The sequence below is a fragment of the Anabrus simplex genome, chromosome 8 (assembly GCF_040414725.1).
Source record: "Anabrus simplex isolate iqAnaSimp1 chromosome 8, ASM4041472v1, whole genome shotgun sequence".
Classification (NCBI taxonomy): domain Eukaryota; kingdom Metazoa; phylum Arthropoda; class Insecta; order Orthoptera; family Tettigoniidae; genus Anabrus; species Anabrus simplex.
In genome coordinates, this window is record NC_090272.1 from 211787047 (window position 1) to 211808707 (window position 21661).

A 21661-nucleotide genomic window follows, 5' to 3' on the forward strand; every position below is an offset into this window, starting at 1 on the left:
GCACGGTGGCCAGTCATGTACTCCTCTTTTGTCTATAATACAGTCAAACTCAGATAACTCAATAATAGGAAGTGGAAGTCGCAAGCAACCTAACCTCAGAAGCAGCGCGCCATAGACGTCTACCGGGGGCAGCACCTGCATAAGTGCTATGTCCTAATATTTGTTTTGGCCAAAGTGTCAAAAAATAAATATGATGCAATGTTTAAAAGCGCTTATCAGGAAGAGTTTCCATGTTTCAATGAATCCAGGAAGGGACCAGCGTTCACATTCTGTACTATATGTAAGTGTGATTTTTCAGTTGTGCATGGCGGGAAGTGCGATATGGTCAAACATATGCAAACGAAAAAACATAAGGAGAGTGTCCAGTGTGTAGAAAGGAACCAGAAACTGAACTTTTCATGTTAAAACCAAGATGTAAATTCTGTGACGAATGCAGAGACTTCATTTATGTCATTTATCGTAGAACATAACCTGCCTGTAAATTGTGCCGACCATGCAGGACCTTTGTTTCGCAAAATGTTTCCTGATTCAGAGATCCCTAAACGATATGGGTGTGCTATAACGAAAACAGCAGCTATCATTACAGAAATGTGCATGGAAGAAAGGGTGAAAATTGTATCACATATGCAGCTGAAAGCATTTTCTGTTGCTACTGATGGAAGCAATGAAAGAGACCTGAAAATATATCATATTGTTGTAACATTTTTTAGGCCTGAACTCAATAAAATTAAGAGTTGTCTACTCTTTGTGGCTAATTCAGAAGGGGATGCTACTGGAGCTAACATTGCCAATCTTTTGCTCTCAACTTTCCAGAAATTCCACATTACATTAAAAAACTCCCTAGCTCTTGGTAGGATTAAAGAATGGTGTGGCGTGCTTGCCCGTAAATATAGATGAAAGTATAATTGATATACAGGGTTTCCATAAAAGAACTCGGGGGTTTTAAAAATTCATGTCTTAATAACTGTAGAAGATAGCAAAATGTAGTTAATTTCTCTAAAACGAGTAGCTCATCAAGTTTTACTCGTACCCATTGGGAATGTCTTCATCAACAGTTGGCAGCGCAGTAGGCCGCACGAGAATGTGGACAGAATCCGAGCTTCATGCCCTCGAAGCCCTAAGAAATCATTGACAAGACGCAGTCTGGAGTTGGGGTTACCAAGATCAACAGTTCATAAGGTAGTTCATAAGACTTCGTTTAACTGCTTACAAACTTCACCTGTTACACCACATTAAACCGACAGACAAGATTAAGAGATTTGACTTTTCTGTTTCTATGCTAAACGAAATCGATGAAAATAACAATTTTTTTTTAAATGTTATTTTTAGTGATGAAGCGACTTTTCATGTGAATGGGTCTGTAAACAGACGTAATTGCAGTATTTGGGGATCAGAGCCGCCCCATGAGTTTGTAGAGTATGAACGTGACACGCCAAAAGTGAATGTTTGGTGTGGTCTTACGCATGATAGAGTAATAGGTCCCTTCATTTTTGTTGAAAGAAATATCAATGGTGATGTCTATTGTGACATGTTAGAGGAATATGTTTTTCCTCAGATGACATTGAGGCGGAGAAAGGTTTAGTCTACTTCCAACAAGATGGAGCACCTCCACACTTCAGTTTGCGTGTGCGTGAGGCACTTGACGCTCGACTCGGCAACAGATGGATTGGAAGGGAAGGACCTATTCCATGGCCTCCAAGGAGCCCTGATATGACTCCGTTGGACTTTTTCTTCTGGGGGCATATCAAGAATCTGGTGTATGCGGAGAAAATTCGTGATGTTGGCCATCTCAGGGAACGAATAATCAATTGTGTGGCAACCGTCCCGCCAGACATGCTGGCTAGGACATGGGAAGAGGTGGAATACCGTTATGATGTGTGCCGTGCCACTAAAGGGGCTCACATTGAACTTTACTAAATTGTTAAAAAATCTTTAAAATGCAGCCTTTCCAACCATGTATTAAACATTAATATAAGTTTTTTACTTCATTACAATATTTTGCCTCAAAACCCTGGAGTTCTTTTATGGAAACCCTGTATTGTATTATCTGGAAAGGAGTGCAAAGAGGAAAGAAAAGTTCAGTGAATTCCAGATTTTACACAACACAGAGATTAGGAAAATTCTGAAGCATGTGCCTGCTCGATGGTTATCACTAAGAAGGTGTTTAGATAGGATTTTGCTGCAGTGGGACCATTTGGTTACTTTATTCAGGAGCGAAATTGTGAGTAAGGATTCTCAGAAAGGAACTAGGAAGACTTACAAAATTCCTAAGCACAGTTTAAGTGTAGATGTGTCTTGTCTGAAAAGGTGAAAAATGACATGGCGTATGACTTTTAGTGCCGGGAGTGTCAGAGGACATGTTTGGCTCGCCACGTGCAGGTCTTTTGATTTGACTCCCATAGGCGACCTGCATGTTGCGAGGAGGATGAAATGATGATGAAGACGACACACATACCCAGCCCCCGTGCCAGCGAAATTAACCAACGATGGTTAAAATTCCCGACCCTGCCGGGAATCGAACCCAGGACCCCTGTGACCAAAGGCCAGCATGCTAACCATTTAGCCATGGAGCCGGACTGAAAGGTGAAGCATTGTCATAACATTTCCAGTGGCGGCCGGTCAATACGTGCTACCGGGCTCCAGCACGTAGCTTGGAACTGTACGGAATTATTTATGTACAGTACAATTATCCTGGTGCCTTTTCTTTGTTTTGAGTACGGTATGAATTTTGTTTGGTGAAAATCAGGACAAGATCTGTTGAACACCTAGCTCTCTTCTCCCGGGAAACTTAGTCCGTGCTCATCTGAAATGAGCTCTGGCCTGTAGCCTGAAGGAAGCAATACGCAGGCGCAGCCAAGCTTGCAACACACCCCGTAGCCGGTGGACTATACCATAAACCGGGCTCAACTTTCACTGATCCCGTCAATAGTTACTTTTTCTCCCGCAAGGGGGGTAGAACTGCACGATGTTTCCTGCTACCCTGATGTTGAACGTGGTAAGTGGTTAGCGATTCTGCCACTAGAGATTAGTATCGCCTGGGATTGAAAGCAACGTCAGTCTCGAAAGTAAAGCGTAAGTGGAGGCAATCTATCGCAATGATAATGTTGTTATTAAGGAAACCAACCAATGCTTATTAAAATATCCATCTTCCTTTTGGAATCAAAAATAAGGAATTCGTTGGTGAGTCAAAGAATCTTTGACTGGCCCTAAATGTTTTCCTGCATTACAATGTAATTTTGTTCTTGTTTGTTCTGAGTTATAAATTGTGAGAAAAGCTTTATTATATTATTATTATTATTATTATTATTATTATTATTATTATTATTATTATTAACAGGTTTGAAGTATGTTGGTCATCATGGCAATATGCAGACTTAAAGAAAGCTTATTCAGTGGTTTTACTGTAGCACGTAGGCTGATTTTTTCACGAGCCGCCACTGAACATTTCACCACACTCCTCAGTTAAGAGGAAAACCCAGTTATCAGTTTCACTCAAAAAAAAAAAAAAAAAAAAAAAAAAAAAAAAAAAAAAAAAAAAAAAAAAAGAGAAAGAAACTACTGAGGACACTAAGAACCATGCTTTGTCATGTGAAAAACAACTGTTCATGCTCCTTTCATCATATTTGCATAAATCGTTTTTCCTTTCTCTCTCAAGTTTTATGGATATATTTCAGAATCCTTCATAGCTTCTGTCAAGTATGCCGCACATCCACTTATTGAGGTCAATTTTGGAGGAATTATGGAAGACTGTGATGGCAAGATTTGTGAAACCACGCGCTATTAAAAGCTCTTCCTCGTCGCCATAAGACCTATCTGTGTCGGTGCGACGTGAAGCAAATAGCAAAAAAAAAAAAAAAGCTCTTCCTCTCTCCTTGATGTAATTATCATACTTCAGCAAATCAAAAGTATGATTGTGATCTGATGATAGGGAACTCTTTGTTGTGGTGAACACTTTGAAGTCTGAGGAAGAGTGCATATTCTTAGAGTCTGTTAGAAAGTGTTTCTCTTCATCATGTTACTATGTGGTACACAAATTTCTATTCAGAGATGTTTTAATTAATGCAGAAGTTGCAAATTGTGAGTAAGGATTCTCATAATTTTCTAACCTTAAATTTTTCATTAACAAGTTTCCGAACGTTCTGACCAGTGAAACGGAACATTTAGTTAATCATCATTATTTTACAGTTCCAGTTCCCCGGGTACTGTTGGCAAGCCTTTTCCATTCTGTCTTGTTGAGATACGTTTTGTTGTTAATGACGTCCTCCAGTGTCCTTTCCCGATCTGCGGTGCCCATCTTTACGATGTTCATCCATTGGATTCTTGGCATCAGTTTCTGTGCCACATGTCGCTCCAAGTTAACATATGCTGTCCTTGTTTGCTCCATCCTCATTACATGCCACCTCAGTCTGGACATGCTGATCTGATCTGACAGTGATGTCTCAATCCCAGCTTCCTTCCTAACCACATCATTCCTCAACTTGTACAGTTTGGTTTTTTGAATTGTGCTTTCCGTCAAGCAGTACATGCTCCGCTACTGCTGATTTGTCGTATTGCCTCAAGCGACAGTTCCTTTTGTGCTCCGTCAGGCGAGTATTTACACTTCTGCCAGTCGTGCCAATATAAACAGCTCCATAACTGCACGTGCAGTTGACGGAAAGCATGAGATCCGTTACGAGGATTCTGACATACTGGCCACAACATCCCACTTTCACACCTGTCTCTACAGGAAAGCAATCAAAATACATAAACATCCAGATAGCTTTAATAGAAAGGAGGAAGGACTGAAACTCGGCAAGGCCTGGTACACCCCTTTATATAACGCACGGCCGAAGTTTACTAAGATCAGGGACATTACAGTCGACCAATCAGAGGATCCATTGCTCGGCACGACCCAATCGGAGGTCGTGCACTCCGAGATCCAATCAGACGACAGACTGCTTGGAGCGACCCAGTCAGAATTCATGCCCTCGTATATTTAACCTGGTGACATACTGAACGGCGCGAAAAAATCACAGGTCGTGTGGTCAGAGAGCCAACCAAACACCAGGCTGCTCGGCGCGACCCCATCGGAGGTCATGCTTTCAGATAGTCAATCAGATGTCGGATTGCACGACGCGAACCAATTGGAGGATGCACACTTGCATATAAATACAGCTACTTCCCAAACAACTTTCGCAGTCGCCAGCGGGATACAGGAGAGTGTATCTACACGACGCCACAGAAGATGACTACCGCAGCAGTAGTCGAAACGTCTGGGAGAATCGAGAGGAGTGTACCGCGGCATAATAGCCCGGAAGATTTTTGTTATAAAATAGGGTTTGCCTAGTAGCTCTCAGCACTTAAAGCAGGAGAATTACTAATATCGATGGCTAGAAAAGGGGGTAAAAACAAAATATTAAAATACAATTTTGCCAGAGCATTTTGGTTAAGCCAAGTTTCGGTTAACTGAAATTCGGTTAAGCGGGGTTCTACTGTATTGTGCAATTTTTTTGGCATGGTAATGTAAAAATTTTCCATCTGTACGTTTTCTATTTATTTATTTGTGAAATATGCTGTTTTCTGAAAACAATAAGGCTACACTAGATGGCATTTTTAAACGTAGGCCCTATACCTTACAAGAGTTGTCTTGTTGAAGAGAGAGATCAGCAAATCACAGACATGTGAAATGAAATTTTTGAGATTGTTACACAGAATCAGAAACAGCTGTATTAGGAGGGATGTGCAGGTGACCGTAACAATGGAAGAAAGACTGCACATTGTCAGACTGAAATGGTTTGGCCATGAACAAAGGATGCTGGAGACAATCCCAGACAGTACTTGGGAAGGAAGGTTCCTGGAAAGAGACCCGTTGGACGTCCCAGAAGAAAGTGGCCAAACCAAATTAAAGATGGTCTAACAAGAGGAATGATGTTACAAGATATTAAAGGAGAGGAAGTCTATAGTGATGGTGTTCGATGGAGAAATATCATCTACTCAAATCCTACCTGGTCCACTGGAAGGATCACTAGATGGTATTGGTGGTGGTGGTGGTGGTGGTGGTGGTGGTGGTGATTCAGCCATTGAATAATGGAAGAATTATGGACATAGTGGTATGAAATATGACTTGATTAGATGTTAAGGAAGTTTTCACGCAATGACAAAGTGCAAAACTGTCCTCAAATTTACAATGCAGGTGAATGGATCATCGACCCATAAACTTCCTGTAAAGGACACAACTTTTAGTGGCTACATGAGCGACCAGGTCAGTCTTATTGAATGTATCCACAACTTGTGCTGTTGCTTCTGTTTACAGTGTCATCTGATGATCAGTAACGAAAAAATAGCTTTTGATGTTATGCTTAATTCTGTCACGACTTTTCAAAACATTTAATTTCTTCCAAAAATGTTTGACAGTCTACACCAAGACCCTACTATAAAGCCAGCTGAAACACATAGATTACTATGTTACTTCATTTGATTTCTAGTTAGGGTTAATAGAATGAAATATGGCATGATTAGATATTACAGAAGATTTCACTCAATGTCAAAGTGCAAAACTGTCCTCAAATTTACAATGCAGGTGAATGGAATGGAATGAAATTTCCATAAAAAAAGTTATGTTTAACAATGTATGTCTAGCCATAGACCAGTTTTGCAACAGCTGGTCATCAGTTTGTATGTGGCAACTGAGAAGCACAAGCAATATTGCAATAACAAGACCGTTCGGCAAGCTACACATAGTGTTGGTCTATGCACGCTTCCCTAATAAGCTTGTAGCAACCATGTGATAGACACACACTTGGTCTCTAACTGCACCGATTATTTTTACGTACGTAAGTGAACGGTTGTTAGCAGATAATACAATTGGGAATTACTATGCATAGTTGTGTTTGGCAAAAAAATAACAGCAATCGTGGTGTAGCGCTTAACTTCTGTAGAGAGCCATCACACATATACTACTGGCATAAACAAAGAAAAGAGTTGCAGCGTTCCAAGAAGATACCCTTGTTTTAGGGACTAAAGTTAGGCCAGTATCCAGAAATTGAAATATGTTTGTTAAAATATGTGACTGGATTGAGGAACGATAACTGTTCAGCTTCACATAAACTGCTACAGTTACAGGTGTTGGAGATTGTAGAGAAAAGCAATAGCAAGAAAAGTAAGCAGAGAGTGTCTGTGTAGATTCATGAAGAGGAACAACCTTTCTCTTAGGAGGAGAATATCTGTATGCCAGTGATTGTCAAAGGACAATACCAAAAATGTGGTGGAATTCCATTGGTATTTGAGACTTTGAATCAAATGTGCATATTCCCTCCCATCATCTCATGAGGTTAACATTGCTATAAAAGCAGGAAAATTATGTGAGTAAATACAGTATGAAAAGTACAACTTATAGAAATGATGCATAAAGTGTTTACACTGTGCAATTTATGCAAACAAATTTGAATTAAGTAAATTAACTAAAAGAAAGAAAGAAAAAGAGAGAAAGGTATAATAAAAAAATAAGAAGAGTGCGTACATGAACTTCCAAATATCCAGCAAGATGAAATCGTTCCCTTAAAATTTACAAACATAAATCTTTATGTATCATTACATACTGTTACCTGGTTATCTGTTGCCAGTTGGCTGTGCGATTAGATCTGCCATGGCAACGCCAAGAAGAATTGCAAAGATTGTGCAGTGTGCAGCAACAGGCAGAAAAAGGGCAGAAGAAGAGAAATGGTGTATTTTTGCAACACCTGCACCAAGAAACCTGGACTTCATCCTGGAATTTGCTTCAAGAAATACCACACGGAGAAGAAATATAAGTAAGAAAGGGGCAAACTTTCTAACTACATATTTATTGCTTATAGTGTGTATCTAGTATGTATCCAGCATATCAAAAGGATGATTGTGATCTGATGATAGGGAACTCTGCATTTGTTTTGGTGAACTCTTTGCAGGACTACTCCAGGACTGCACAAGAAAAATTTTGACTGCTAAGGATAGTGAATAAATTCTCTCCATTTCGCCTCTAAATTGGGACTGAAATTATTGTAAAAAGTTTGAAAAAGACTGTGGTCTTGAATGCTCTCAATGGCAGTGCAGATGACGTCATTTGGAATGGTAACAACACTGGTAGCAAGGAAGTTAATGGCACAGATAACAATAATTCAAATGAAAGCAGTGATTAGGTTTACTGTACAATAGGCCTACTGCTCAACTGACAGACAAATTACTGGCATTAAGTTATTTTTGGTTCTTTTGTATTAGTATTGTATAGTACGATAAATAAATCTATATCCAACCCTTACACTGTTTTTGTACAGGCTCTGGTGTGAAGTGTGATAAATCTTCGTAGCGGTTTTAACGACCTATTGCCCTTGAGTAATTCTTGTCTGGCGCATCCATGCTGCCGGGGTGGGCATACTCCACATTAGTAGGCCAGTGTGAAAGGATGGCCAAGTTCAGGCAGGGACCCAGTCCCACGGGGTATAACGTGGAACCCATGCCCAGGGTTACGGCTGAAGACCTTAACGGCATCTGTGGCAGAGTAGGAGACCTTCGGAATGGCAGAGATGATTGGCAGATGAGGCAACCCATCCTCACCGGGGATAATTAGAAGAGGAAACCACTGCCTTGTGGCGAAGAAGGATCTTCAAAGGCTAAGGGAGTAAACTCTGAAAGAAAATCCTCAGATGCATTAGGCTTAGCAGGCCAGCAGAAGAGTAATAGGTGTTATTGCTTTCAATGCAGGAACGAGCCTCGGATTGAAAATACCTAAAATGCCTAATGTAGACAAGACTTCTTGTACCCCTAGAACAAAATGATAGCGTTTTACAGCCTGAAGATAATCCAAGGAACGAAACAAAAAAAAAAAAAAAACTAGAACCCAACAAAAAGAAAAGTTGAGCATGGGAAATGTGAAGGAAAGAGTGAAGAGGTTGTAGACATGATGGAAAGGAGGAAGATCCATCCATATCCTTGGAATGAGTGAGACCAAATGGAGGGGAAAGAACTGAAAATTGCTGAGAGATGGGTATAAATTATACTGGCATGGTCACATAAAAAGGAAATAATGGAGTGGGCTTTGTGTTTCACAAAGACATTGACCCTGTTACAGATGAAAGCTTTTATAAGTGAAGGGATAATTAAAGCCAGAGTGAACATTGATCAGAATAGCTTCACTATACTCCAAGTGTACGTGCCTCAGCAAGGGTGCAGTGAGGATGAAAAAGAGAAATTCCTTGAAATGGAGGACCAAGTAAGAGGAGATAATGTAGTGATAATTGGGGATTTGAATGCTCAGATTGGTATTGATAGAAATGGATATGAGGAAGTGATGGGACCTTTTGGATATGGGAAAACAAATGCTGAGGGTGAAGAAATTCTAAATCTGTCCATAAAGAATAATCTTTTAGTAAAGAGTACTTCCCAAAAAATGGGATAGTCATAAGATTACGAGAGATGGCTGGGATGGCAAATCTAGGACAGTTATAGACTGTGTCTTAACAGACAAATTAATTGCAGAAAAAGTGAGGAACACAAAAGTTATACCAAGTGAGTGTCTGATCGGGCTAGTTGGCCGTGCAGTTAGGGGTGCGCAGCTGTGAGCTTGCATCCGGGAGATAGTGGGTTTGACCCCCACTGGCGGCAGCCCTGAAGATGGTTTTCCGTGGTTTCCCATTTTCACAACAGGCAAATGCTGGGGCTGTACCTTAAGGCCACGGCCGCTTCCTTCCCACTCCTAGGCCTTTCCTATCCCATCGTCACTACAAGACCTATCTGTGTCGGTGTGACGTAAAGGAAAAAAAAAGGAGTGTCCAGATGGTGACCACAGGTTACTAGGGGCGGATCTGAATTATAAGATTAAAAGTGTGACTGCTATTCAAAGAATGCCAAAAATTAAGGAATGAAGTTGAAAGAAGAAAAAATGTTTCCAAAATCTAATAGCACAAAAATTGCCAAGAACTGAGACTGGTAGTGTGGATGAAGAATGGAATCTATTTACAACATCAATAGTCAGTAGTGCTGTGCAAATATGCAGCAAAACAAAAGGTAAGGTAAAAGAGAAATAAACCACTTGGTGGAATGATAGAGTAAAAGGTACAATTAAAGAACTTAATACAGCAGAGAAGAACATGGAGGTTGAGAAGAGAAATCAGAACCAATGGCTGGTACTAAAAGATGAACACAAGGTGAAAACACTGGAGCAGGAATACCAACAGAAGATATTACATGCAAAGAGAGTAACGAAAGAAGAAACGGAGAAGAGTTGGAAAATATTCACCCAGAAAATAAAGATAGCAAAGGGAGTCAAAAACTGTTATATGGGTTGTTGAAAAGTAAGAGGTCTGATAGAGAAAATATAAAAGCAATTGAAACAGAAGATGGGGATATTATCAGGGACATAGAAGGCATCAGGGAAGAGATGAAGAATTTCTTTGAAAGCTTACTGAAAGGTGAAAATGAACAAGACACTGAAGTCATTGAAGTAGAGGAAGAACAATATCCAATTTCTTGGGCTCAATCTGAAAATGCCCTAAAACAGACGAAAATTGGGAAGGCGGCAGGAGTAGATGAGCTGACAGCGGATATGATTAAGGCAACTGGAATTCATGGAATACAATGATTACATCGGATACTGGGAACGATAATAGAGTACCGGATGAATGGAAAAAGGGAATTATAATACCATTGTTCAGGAAAGGAAGGAAAAATAAGTCCGCCAACTACCGAGGAATCACACTACTATCACATTGCCTAAAATAATGGAGATGATCATAGAAAAGAGAGTGAGGAAAATCCTAGAACCCCAATTTGAAGAACAGCAGCATGGATTCAGAAGTAATATAGGAACGATAGACCTCATTTTTTCCCTCAGTCAGTTAATGGAGAAAGATTGGGAGAATGGAAAGGACTTGATAGTAGTGTTCATGGATTTGGAAAAGGCAAATGACAGTGTACCAAGGTATAAAATGTGGGAATACTTGAGGAAACATAATGTTCCTGATTTTTTTAATTTTAAAAGTTCAGATACTTTATGAAGGTTGTGAGAGCAGCGAACACGCAGGAAGTGGAAGATCAAAATGGTTAAAGACAAAGCGAGGTGTTCAGCAAGGCAGTTTGCTTTCCCACTACTCTTCATTACGCTTATGTACACAGTTATGAAAGAAATCAAAGAAGTAAAAAATGAAGATCTCAGTGCTTTTGTTTTTGCTGATGACATTGTCATTTGGGGAGAGACTGAAATGGAAGTTTAGAGGAGACTGGATTACTGGAATAAAAAATTAAAAGAACTCAAGTTGACTGTGAGTAAGAGCAAGTCACTGGCAATGCAGATGAGTAGGATGCCCATACCTTGGAACATCGTACTTGGGGGAGAGAAGGTTGAAAGTGTGAAAAGTTTATCTGGGTAGTGTCATATCATGTGATGGAAATGCTAAACTAGAAGTATTAAAAACAGATTAGCAAAAGGATCCAGCTTCTTACACCAAGTACGAAACCTAGTCTGGGACAAGGGAGTCCCTCCAAGAGCTAAACAGACAATGTATAAAACCTATCTCACCGAGCTCGATAGCTGCATTCGCTTATGTGCAGCCAGTATCCAGTATTCGGGAGATAGTGGGTTTGAACCCCACTGTCTGCAGCCCTGAAGATGGATGGTTTTCCGTGGCTTCCCATTTTCACACCAGGCAAATGCTGGGGCTGTACCTTAATTAAGGCCACGGCCGCTTCCTTCCCAGTCCTAGCCCTTTCCTGTCCCATCATCATAAGACCTATCTGTGTCGGTGCGACGTAAAGCCAATAGGAAAAAAAAAAAAAAAGCAAGCATGTGAAATGAAGTTCCTTAGGTCAGCTCTACAAGAAAACCAGGAGAGACAGAGTCAAGAACAAATATGTAAGGAGAGACATGCAGGTGAACGGTGAACTCGAGCAAGGAGAAAAGGATGAGTGCTGTGAGATTGAAGTGGTTAGGTCGTGAAGCGAATGCACCCAACTCGAACTGCACACCAGTATCTGGAGATGGGGGTGCCTGGAAGAAGACCTGTTGGACAGCCTAGAAAGTGGTGGACAAACCACATTAATGAAGATATCAAGAGGAGAGCAGTAACATGGGATGCAGTGGAGAGGGAAAAACTATACCAGGACAGAATTCAGTGGAGGCATATCGTTCAACAAAGTTTTTACCCGGGGTGCTGGAAGAAAATCCTGATGATGATGATGATGATGATGATGATGATGATGATGATGATGATGATGATGATGCCCTTCCTGTCGTTAACCTTATCACAGAAGTTAATGAGATTAAATGAATCTCATGATATAAGAAAAATAAAGCTGATAGAGTATATTTACAGTATATGTAGGCATAAAAGTCATTGTGTTCTTTACTTTTTAAAATTTTGAAAAACTACTTTCCAACGAAGGTAACCTGTAAGACTCAGAATACTATCATAATTTTTTTCAAGAATAGTGTATAATACATACTTGTACAGTTGAGATTTCTTTATAGCCAGAAGTAATGTGTTCACTGATTGGAGGCTATCACATATTGCTCCCCCTACTTTCTGTGGTTATAGAAGTGAACAAAAAGGGGGTCTAATGCGTGAGAAAATACGGTTATTTAAATATGTCCACACTGTGATATTTTGTATTACAGTATATAACAATATTGCTGTTTAAAAACATGTACTTCTTTCTTTAGCCTTCTGTGATAATTTTAAACACGTGATTCTTTGTTTTGGTTTTCTCCTCGTTTGATTGTAACCTCAATGTTACAGCATTTATTCATTTCTGTTTAAGATGTTTTCCTTATTATGAAATCATATTTCAGAATGTGTTAACTATGCTTCGTGGTAGTCGGTCTATATTGAATTTTGCTGGCCTAAAATTAGCATTTTTAAGGGATTGAAGTTTGTATATTCATACTAAGTCATTAGATTTTCAGAGAAGTAGATTTATATTATGAACTGAAATTAGACAAGAATAGTTTAAGAGAAGCAGGATTTGTTGGCTTGTTTAGAAAGCTCTTGGACGTTTTGTTTGGAGGAAATGAAACTGATTTCATTTGCTTACAAAAACAAATTTATTCTTTGAAGAACTCTTCATTTCTTTAGGCTATCTTTCTAGCATTTTTAAAATTCTATCTGTAAAACTGGGCTACTTTGGAGGGCAATGAACATCAGTCAGTCACCATTGATCTGCATTTAGGGTAGTCGTCCAGGAAAATAATTTCAAAGAATTTGGGAATTTACCAAACATCTCCTGGGGTAAATTATTCCTATCCCTAACTTCTTTTTCTATAAGCAAAGATTTGCCATTATTTCACAGGTAAATAATTTCAGAGAATTAAGGAATTTACCTAACATCTCCGTGGGGTAAATTATTCCAATCCCTAACTTCTTTTCGTATATGCAAATATTTGCCATAATTTGTCCTCTTGAATTCCAACTTTATCTTAAATTGTGATCTTTCCCATTTTTAAAAACACCACTCAAATTTATTTGTTTACTGAAGTCATAATAAAGCTAAGGATATGAGTGAAATGAGATATAGATCACTTATATGCTTGTGGTAACCTATCTTGTACTGCTGTGGTTGCTTTAGTGACTGAAGTTATAAACTCTGATTATGAAGTTTACTGAACTCTGAGAACCAAAGGATCAAGAAAACTTGCAAAGATAGTACATCTGTGTTGTCCTCGTATCTGCCTGTCTGTAGACACTGACTGTTTTGCTTTTCCTCTGTTTGTTCAATACTAACTCACCACCATTATACCTCTGCATACCTGTGCTTTATGTTGTTTATTAAGTAACATGTTAATTAAATTTAAAATATAGATGCAGAATTTTCTATTTTTCAGTGATTAGAAAAGCATATTCTAATTGTTACCGTGTTTTGGTGGTAGTTATGCATGAAAGAAGGTGCTGGGTGGTGAAGGGGTCTCAAGCTACTAAACGGAAATTAATTTTAAAATTTAACAAGGTTATATTTTCTTTTCAAAATTAGGTAACAACAAATCGAACAGGTACTTAGTAGCCGAAACACGATTGACAATTACATTTACATGGGTACCCCATTTGGGGCTTCAAAAAGTCAGAAACATAATTCTTGAGCCATGAGCCCAACCTTACAATGAACACCATACAACAAAGGGGCCGAAAACCCCCAAACATGCCAGAAACACCGGCTTCCAATTACATCCAAAAGCCTCCTTGAGGCAGAAACACAATTTTCAAAAAGGGCAACTTCCCCTTAAAATACAAGCCTATCATAGGCCACTCCGAACTCCACCTTTAAGCCGTCCTCAAAGGACATATACACAGGAGCAAAATACCCAATCTACTGAGGTCTGTTAAATGACAAGAAAGTTAATACATGACCTCTAAAATCACAATTTGAGAGGAGGCGAACTTGCACTCCTAATACACTTTGTCTTTAAGACCTATTTTGGCTCTAAGGCCACTGATGCAAGGGCTAATCCCATACTACAGAGGTGACTTAAGAAACTACTAACTTACATTACTGAAGAATAGGTTGCGAAAAATAAGTTCACCTCAAACAATGTGAGTGGGAGCTCGAGAGGGTTAACACTCTCTATCCCAGTATGTCGCTTTACAAGAGAATAGAAGAAAAGAGAAGTTACATTGTAGGAAAAGGTTACATAGGGGAACGCTTAGAACCTGCCCCGAAAGTTAAACTGCTGAGCTGGCAAAGAAAAAAATTTATTAATCGGCCATTACCTTATTGTTGACCGCTGCCGAGGAAGGAGGCGCTTCCCGCCTCCTGCTATGTACTTAATACACTGAAAGATGGAACAGAAGTGGCCCGGAGACCCTAAAATCAGCAGTTTAAATCCTCTCGCAGAAAGTTCTAGGCGTTAGGGGAAAGAAAACACCCTCCCACAAAGATTTTATTGGGTAGGACCCCGCAACAGATTCAAGTTGGGGAAAGATACACCAGATTGGTCAGAAATTAATTGAAAAAATTCGTGATTGGATACATTCAAAACAAGGGGAAGAAAGGGGTAAATATTGCCAACTTAAACAATGACAGAAAGAAATTTAACAAAGAACAAACTCCTGAAATTAAATTTTCTCCACCAAAATAGTTCTTTGACTCCGCACTAGGGTGCACTATTGTTGATCTTCAGTAGTGTCCTCTAGAAGAGAAAGTTCACACTTCTTAATACAAGCAAGACAAAAGTACGTCGAAAATGACACAGTTCACAAACTCAAAAATTTCCAGGTAGTGACATCTTCTGAGAAATTTGGAAATTAAGACCGTAGATAAAGTTCAGACTTCCTCCAGAAGAGGAGTTTCAACTGGCGCAACTTTTAAATAAACGGTGTGGAGGTGTACCGCCCGGTACACTAATAATCATAACAAATAAAGGACATTGCTTATATGTGATGTATACTATGCACCCTGTCAGCACATTAATCTTAATTGCTCAGTATTCTATTATATGATTTGTCTGATCATACTGCTAGTGAGTAAGCACACATACTTTTATTGACATATGTAGCATGTGTACACTCACTTCAAAGCACCGTATTAGCAGTTTGTAGTAGGCTGGAATGCTGAATACAGATCACATGTTGTTATGCTGCTGATACCAATATTACAATATATACTTCAAACACATGCTTTAATAAACCATTAATGCTCTGCTTCAGAAGTAGAACATCCAGCATCAAAAATTTCATCTGCCATATCTGTTAACTCACCTATAGGGGTAGTGTGACTTTTCACCATAGCAATACAGTGAAACCTTGTTTAGTACGTTTCTGCCGGGAACGACAAAAAAAAAATCGTGTTAAGCGGGAATACATACTATTGAATATCCCATTAAAAACTATCCAAGAGGGAGACGGTATCACTTTACACATTAGTACATTTTACATTGTGTGTGTAGTGTTTCAGGAGATAAAGGAGAGCACTAAAAAATGTTTTTAAAAAAAAGTCGAGAGAACAAATATCAATAATTCTCTACTGGAGCCTGTTAAATTAACAAGAAACTATTAAAAGATGTGATAAACACGGAAAAACAGATGGCATTCTTTTGCCCTTGGGCTCATAGAAGTAGCTACAGTACCTACATATTATAACAGATCACTTTCTTCCCAAAACAGTTGTAAATTAATTGTTAGTTGAAGCGTTTGGTTTCTGACCAGTGGGTAATTAAACACTGTTTTCTGGTCACTTTGTTCAAGCATGAATTTCTCGCAAGGTTATACTCACCATGCGCGATTGAGCGCCTTTGGCAGTATTCGGCATTGGTTCGGACAGACTCGCTGGTGAATAATAAAAACGTGCCAACTGTCAAACTAGCAGTTTTTATTTTTGTATGAATCGTACACCGCATTACCATTGCCTGCATCTTTACATAACATTTTAATGGGATAGGCCTACAGTATATGGAAGCCTTATTACTTAACAGCACCCACAAATGACATGTCGAAGATCGGCTATTGCTGCACTATAGACTTATTTTAACTTCAGTCGTACCGCACTGATTTAAATCGTCTTATCACAAGAACAGTTATTGGCATTACCTTCAATTTATTGTGTTGAGTGGTAAAGGGAAGTGAAGTGATTATTTGTTGCGTGACAGCGTACTTACGGACTAAAAGGATAACAGTGAGAAGTTCAGTAGCATGGTACGTACAGTATCTGTCTTGCGATAGCCTAGGTATGGATAAGAAAAGAGTCGTGAAAGAACTCGCTAATTTAAAAAAAAATTAAAATCCTGCAAGAAGTAGATAGGAATCCACATTGTAAGCCCGTAGAGTTGGCATGAACGTTAAAACTAGCACCTACTTTGAACACTAGTATAGGCAATATAAATGGTCCGTTACTTACTCATTCGGGACAAATATTTCAGATTCCCTATAGGAATCAATATCTATATCATCTATTGTAGGCAACCAAGATAAAATTGAAAATGCGTATAAACAAAATAGAAATGGGAAAGAAAGAAAATAAAATAAGTGCGTGAAGGAAAGTTTCCAAAGTTGGAAAGAATGATTTTGAATAAATAAATTTCTAACTTCTGTTTGAATGCGAAATAGGCTACAAGCACACTCAAGCTCACTGGGTTATTCAACAATCTCGCGTACAACAAAGACCATTCTATAGAACAAAACATAAACCACTTTTCCCTTTGACAAAATCAAATGATCATAGATATCTCTCGGTAATGACCATCCACCAACGGCTGCATGGTTGCTAGAGTTACACTTCCGTTACACATTTTGTGGCGGTAATTTCCATGACGCATAATTTTGGGTGACTCCCAGTCATAAGCCATGTATGTCAACAGAACAGCTTTGGAAAAAATGTGTGAAAACTGAATTCAGCGCTCATAGCTGCAATGGAATCTATTACTGTGCTTTAACTTAGCACTGTCCTGTCTTGTTCTAGTGTAAAGGCTTTGCTGCCAATCAGTGACACAAAACTCAACTTTACGTAAGTTAACAGCTTGTCCCTTGAAGGCACAATATACTCAGTGTTCGAGAATTCAGGGTCATTTCCCCTTATCGCGCAACTTTCTCCGACTGACCCGTGGTGAGGGCTCTTATCTCTGTTGGAAATCTTTCATGTTTGGGGAATATACGATCGTACTAAGCGGTATAGGCGAAAAATCGTGCCGTGTAAAGTGAGGTATTTTTTATACAGATTTAATACGATGGGCGTCGCGACTTGAAATTTACGACGTAATGTGTTCTGAAAACTCAGTAAAATGTAAAAGTTACTTGAAATGCATAAATAAAATGCAGTATAAATTCAAAACCAGCAGTTTTTTCCAAATAAAACTTTACTCATGTTTCTCTTACTTTTCTCCCTGGAAACTAAAACCAAGGAGTTGTGCACCTTAGAACTGCTTGTATAAGCTGTTGGCTGTTAAGCTGAAATACCCAGAGTTGTTCAAATAGCTCTGCAATGAATTTGGGGTCCCACCAACAGTGCAGCTGCTGAAAGATATTTGAATAAATGCAGTTTAGTTGTATGTGATAGAACACGAATACTCCATGGCGCAACAGCACCGAAGGACTACCAAGCAACTGTTGCTCAGCCCAAAGGCCTGCAGATTACAAGATGTCGTGTGGTCGGCACGACAAATCTTCTCTGCCATTATTCCTGACTTTCTAGACTGGGGCTGCTATCTCACAGTCAGATAGCTAGTCATGTAGGCTGAGTGGATCTCGAACGAGCCCTCAGATCCAGGTTAAAATCCCTGGCCTGGCAAGGATTCAAACTCGGGGCCTCCAGGTAAGAAGCAGGCATGCTACCCATACACCACTGTGGGGGTGGGTGGTGATAGAACACGAGTAGCAGAACAAAATGTTCAGGTGTTTTCTGTGATTACCTTAACCCATAAGTGCCCACTGTCGATATTTGTCGACATGAATATCTGAATATTGTTGATCTTATATTGGTAAACAGGAAGAATATTTTGTTTGTTTACTGTTCATTGTTTGGCACTTACTACACAACACGAAAACAAGGTACACTCAGTTTTGCGTCTCATAGAGTAGCTGTGTATGAAATATCATTCCGTATACAGTCGAGATAATGCTTCCGTCACGGTGAATATTGTTTTCTTATTATATTGGTACTTTTATTAGTATTGTTGTGTTAAATGTAATAATGAAATGTGGTTTTAACGGATTTTAAATTTGTTTGTGGCATATTGATGGTGGTTTTTCTCTAGCAGAGTACAAAAGTTCCATGTCAACATATGTCGACAATGGGTGCAAACTGAATTACCTCTCTACTGATATAGAGTTTTTGTTTATTCATCTCAGATTGACTGTCAAGGAGATCATTAGTATCCTGGAGGAATCAGAAGATATCCTAGATGCTAATGTATATACATATATCCACGAGAAAATGCTTTGATGGTGATGGGTCGTGTGGGAATGTAGTCTCTGGCAATGGCTTTGGGCTGGTGAACTAGTTTGTAAAAAAGTTAACTGAAAATGGTACAATCCCTGTGCAGAATGGTGTACAGTATAGAGTGAAAATGAAGTGAGGTGTGTTAGTAATGAAGTAGCTAGTCCAGTACAGTGTACGTCTTCAAGGTATCCGATAATGGGCAACTTACATGCAAGAAGACTGCGTACGATAGTATCCTCACAAGTGTTGCCAGAAGTGCACTTCGATGGGGTATCCCAATACCTCAAAAAAAGAAGTGAGGTGCGCACAATGTGGTAAAGCACCAGGAAACATTGCAAAATATGTGATGTTGGCTGCTGCGTTCTTCGCTTTGAGGCTCTATCTCACTTTAAAATAGACTGCATTATGAAAGAGAGTGCAGCCTCAAAATGGAGATTGAACTGTTCTGAAGTTCTGTTCGTAGTTATGCATTTTTGTTATTTGCAGTGTGACCATACTTGCTTAAAGTTTGGTATTTTATTTATAACAAGTAATACCTGTTGTCTTGAAACAGTGTGCATTGTAAATTGAGACCAAACTGTTCCTCAGTAATGTTTTAAATCATGTATTTTGTAATTTTTATTGTGCTATTTCAACACTTGTGTACTAACACTTACTAAATTCTCAATAATATGAACTTAAAACCCAAACTTTTACCCTACCCGTACATGCTCACTTTCAACATTTGTCATGGAAAATCTCTAGGAAAATACGTTAATGAAACATAAAATCATCATAACCTGTTCATTTAGGTTGCAAACAAGTGGCTTGATGAAATATATCACAATATTTCACAGGAAAACAGTATTAATAATATAAAGGCCAAAGGCAGGCATTTATACAAGTGGAGGCACATGCTTTCCCCTAGTGCACCGTCACTGCATTGTCTTACGTAAGAGGCTTGCATTGGTGTCTCAACGGTGCACCAGCTGCCAGAGTCTTGGAAAGGTGTAGCATTCGAACTGATGAGCCCACTGCTACCCTGGTGTGAAATGCTGGTAATGTCATGATTGAAAAAGGCCTAAAGAGCAGTTGATGAAATTAAAGTATGGTTTCTTCCTAGGAACCTTGTTTTTTAATTTTATTGTACTTCAAGCATTTTTAGTTTCTATTAGTTCTTTACAAAGGTGATTTTAATTTCATATTAATGTTATTGAAAGACAGAAACACCAGGAATTCAGTGGTTTTAAGAGTTATTCAAAATCTCAGTATGCCAGGACTCAGGCTTGACGTATTTTTGAGAAAGAATAACATACACAGTACATTCAAGCAGGAGGTTGGAAGAATTCAGGAAAGGACAATTACAAGAACATCCCCAGATTACATTTATGTGTTGAAGTTGCCGTGGTTTGAAATTGCCAACAGATTTCTAACTTGTGGTTTTGGTTTGTATACAGTATGTCTCTTCATTCTCACACTCTTGCTAAAAGTTGGACAACATGCCAAGGCATTAATGCCTGAGAATCCATTCATGGGTATAAAATTTCCTTTGTACGCAACGTTCATCCACATTTTTCAATTCTTCTAATCACATACCACTGACCACCCCAAAACCGTGACGCAGATCATCCCCTATCATCCGTTGTAAATAACCAAGGACAGGCTGATGCCACAATTAGTCGGAATAAACTCCGACCATGTAAACAACAAAGACAACTCGGTCTATTTATACCAGGTCCGTGTCAGCTGCCAGATCATTTAAGATCATTGACATTCACCAAATTTACGTCCAGTGGTGACTTGAACTAGCCAACTGATCCAGTCCCCCCAGGCCGTTATTGTGTTGTTTTTTCAATCAATCCCTACTGATCTGCATTTAGGGCAGTTGCCCAGGTGGCAGATTCCCTATCTGTTGTTTTCCTAGCCTTTTCTTAAATTGTTTCAATGACATTGGAAATTTATTGAACATCTCCCTTGGTAAGTTATTCCAATCCCTAACTCCCCTTCCTATAAATGAATATTTACCCCAATTTGTCCTCTTGAATTCCAACTTTATCTTCATATTGTGATCTTTCCTACCTTTAAAGACTCCATTCAAACTTATTTGTCTACTAATGTCATTCCACGCCATCTCTCCGCTGACAGCTCGGAACACACCACTTTCATATTTATTTGACTTTACACACCACTTAGTCGAGCAGCTCGCCTCTTTTCTCCCAAGTCTTCCCAGCCCAAACTTTGCAACATTTGTGTAACGCTACTCTCTTGCCGGAAATCGCCCAGAACAAATCTAGCTGCTTTTCTTTGGATTTTTTCCAGTTCTTGAATCCAGTAATCCTGGTAAGGAAACTGGAAGCATACTCTAGTTGGGGTCTTACCAGAGACTTATATGCCCCCTCCTTTACATCCTTACTGTCTGTCTGTTAGGTCATCAGCCCAGAGGCTGGTTGGATCCTCAAATAGCACCACCAAAGGTTATGCGGTTATAAGGAAACCGCAAAAACCAATGGCAGCATCAAAATGAGGCGTACTAGGCAAGACGAGGAGTGAGGTAGTTTGCCATTGCTTTCCTCGCTGGGTCAGAAAGTGCTATTGCAGCACAACTGACCCTATGAGCAACACCTTTCACAGCACTCAGATGCACTAGTCGTGCTCTGAATGCCATTACTCAGCACCACCCATACCCCAGCAGCTTCCATATTGTCACAGCCATGGATGAGACTGGGACTTCGGTGAAAGCTACACTTTACTCTGGCCTGTGCCAAGAGAGGTACAACCCCTAAATACCCTCATAACCATGTGCAGAGATCTGTACCCT

General features: G+C 39.4%; 1 protein-coding gene across 4 annotated transcripts in view; it reads left to right on the plus strand.

Annotated features, from left to right (window-relative positions):
• The window catches only part of LOC136878990 (ras-related protein Rab6), a 159718-nt gene that overhangs the window by 83902 nt on the left and 54155 nt on the right, over nucleotides 1–21661 (plus strand). The gene's annotated exons all lie outside the window — the stretch shown is intronic.